We start from the raw sequence: 2,519 nt of genomic DNA on the forward strand, positions 1-2,519 counted from the left end.
TATATATATATATGATGGATGACATAGCCTTACCTTCTTTCGTACTGTTTGCAAACTACACGTTAAAGTCCTCCCCATGCCAAGCGCGGAACTTGTGAAGACTGAGGAGAGTCCGGCCACTGAATAAGAAAAAAAAAACACAGGAATAAGCTGAATGAGGCCAATTAAAAAAAAAAACAAAAACAATTAGACATGCTCCAAAATTGTCTATTTGATTAACTTTGACAGAGTTAAGCCACATGGGCAAATGGCATAATGGCTACTTGTTCTCTAGATTGCTGTCGAGCGATATGAATTTCTATTAGTCAAAGCCAAACACCCTTTCTGAACTGAGATGAAAGCAGCAAAATCAATAGTAGCTAAGCATAACGAAAGTTACTTTTCATCTTATAGGATCAAGAATCATCTTGCAATGTCATGACATACGCAAATGGTTTTTAGTGCCCTTGGAGCAGTTCAGGGTGTTTCGCACAGCCGTGGGTGACCGGGGATTTGGGGGTGTCTGTCAGCACTTGCCAAATTGGATGTTTTTTTTTTTTTGCCCACATTCTACCAAAGGTTAATGACTTGAACCGGGATGCTGATGGTGGCAGCAGCTATTTAGTGCCATTAGTGTTCATGATACTAGGAAGAAAGATCAAGATAAATCTTTTGTTAGTGTGTAGCAACACTCCATAGCAGCTCCTCGAAGATAAATTGCAAGAAACTAACTTTAGATTAAAAATAAACTGGGATAATGTACATAATTTATCATGCATTTCTCTGTAGGCTGTTTACACTCTGCAATATTTGAAGTCGAACGTGAGTTGGAGCCCACGCCAGCTGACTTCAGGTGAGAGGATGTGAGCAATCCCAAATTTGGACTTCAGTGAAATGAACATGCATGCTTTAGGAATGTGAGAGAAAGTAGAGGACGCCCATCAGGTTCGAACGCAGAACCTCTCCTAGGATTGGGAAGCCAATATACTAACCACTAGTCAGCATGGTGCTGGAATAAAACTGTCATCTAACACCTCTGGCAATCTTGGTGAAAACATTTGGACCAACTATATAGAAAAATGGACTTGGATTGATTTGTTGACACACCTTAATACTGTAACAGGACAACTTTCACTGTGTCAATGTTTTTTTTTTTTTTTTTTATGAAATTCTCATCATTGATTAAGATTAACATTGCAGTTGATTGTGCAGAGACTGAGAAATGAGGAATGACTGCAGCAGAGAAAACCAGTAAGCCCGGTGCATCAATTTGTTTCTCACAGAGAGTGAACTGTGTAGTTTCTTGCTGACCTCGTGTACTGAGCTGTGCCAAAGGCTGTCACCATCCAAAATAATATGTTTCGATAAATTGCTATATACAGTAATTTTTTTTTAAACAGTTGGCCAGATAGACCCTGAAACTAATCCTACTCTTAGCTCACTAATATGAATATCACGTAAAAAGCCATTAAATGGGAGTTTATGGCTGAAATTCTCATCATTGATTAAGATTAACATTGCAGTTGATTGTGCAGAGACTGAGAAATGAGGAATGACTGCAGCAGAGAAAACCAGTAAGCCCGGTGCATCAATTTGTTTCTCACAGAGAGTGAACTGTGTAGTTTCTTGCTGACCTAGTGTACTGAGCTGTGCCAAAGGCTGTCACCATCCAAAATAATATGTTTCGATAAATTGCTATATACAGTAATTTTTTTTTTAAACAGTTGGCCAGATAGACCCTGAAACTAATCCTACTCGTAGCTCACTAATATGAATATCACGTAAAAAGCCATTAAATGGGAGTTTATGGCACCTCTCAGCATTCACACAATAAATACATTTAGTTTGCAAAAAGATGTATATGATGCTGCGCCATGAAGGTTAAAAGAACCAGGACCAAACGAATGAAAAGCACATCGACCAGGTTTTCTAAAATCAATGACCTGCCTTTTGTTCAATTGTCGTCTAACAAGTCACCTCCAAGCTGGAATTGTTTCAAGTGTCTCCTTTTTTTTCAAGGTTATTTTTTTCAAGGTTATTTACAACTCTTTCTTTTTCATACTGTATACAGAGATGCTCAATGTCCTAAATTCAGTCTTGTGCGTCGTGTTTTGGTCTTATTTTACGGCAGCAGCAAACAGGTGTTCCTAATCAAATGTGGCATGAGTGACAGTAGCAAGAACCCCTTAATAGTCCAACGCCAATACCCATACTTACACCCCCTGTGCCCCTCGTTCCAGTCGAGACTGCGAGAACGTCGGGTGTTCCAGCACTGTGGTCTGCCGTCCCGACGCTTTTAAGCCATTGATTTACACTTCGGTCTAACAGGCATCCACGATGCCTCAGAACAAAGTATATGACCCACAATGGGACAAAAATCACGAGAAACTGACAATTGAAATATTTATTTTCAAGAATAACTATGAAATAATTATATATTTTATATTTGTACCGAAATGTTTTTTTAAACCTTTCCATCGACGTTTGAAACGCACCTACGTAATTTAAAATTTGCTTATTTGGTCGTAGTGAATTGCCGT

At 38.9% G+C, this 2,519-nt stretch overlaps 1 long non-coding RNA gene across 1 annotated transcript in view; it reads right to left on the reverse strand.

Annotated features, from left to right (window-relative positions):
- The window catches only part of LOC109527685 (uncharacterized), a 14,149-nt gene extending 11,838 nt beyond the window's left edge, over nucleotides 1-2,311 (reverse strand). The window contains exons 1-2 of the long non-coding RNA XR_002170570.1: nucleotides 2,197-2,311; nucleotides 34-119 (exon numbers count right to left, since the gene is read on the reverse strand). This is a non-coding gene — a long non-coding RNA (uncharacterized LOC109527685). The remainder of the gene's footprint in view (nucleotides 1-33; nucleotides 120-2,196) is intronic.
- Between the last annotated feature and the right edge of the window lie 208 nt (nucleotides 2,312-2,519).

The sequence above is a fragment of the Hippocampus comes genome, unplaced genomic scaffold (genome assembly GCF_001891065.2).
Source record: "Hippocampus comes isolate QL1 unplaced genomic scaffold, H_comes_QL1_v1.1 scaffold337, whole genome shotgun sequence".
In the NCBI taxonomy this organism is placed as follows: Eukaryota; Metazoa; Chordata; class Actinopteri; order Syngnathiformes; family Syngnathidae; genus Hippocampus; species Hippocampus comes.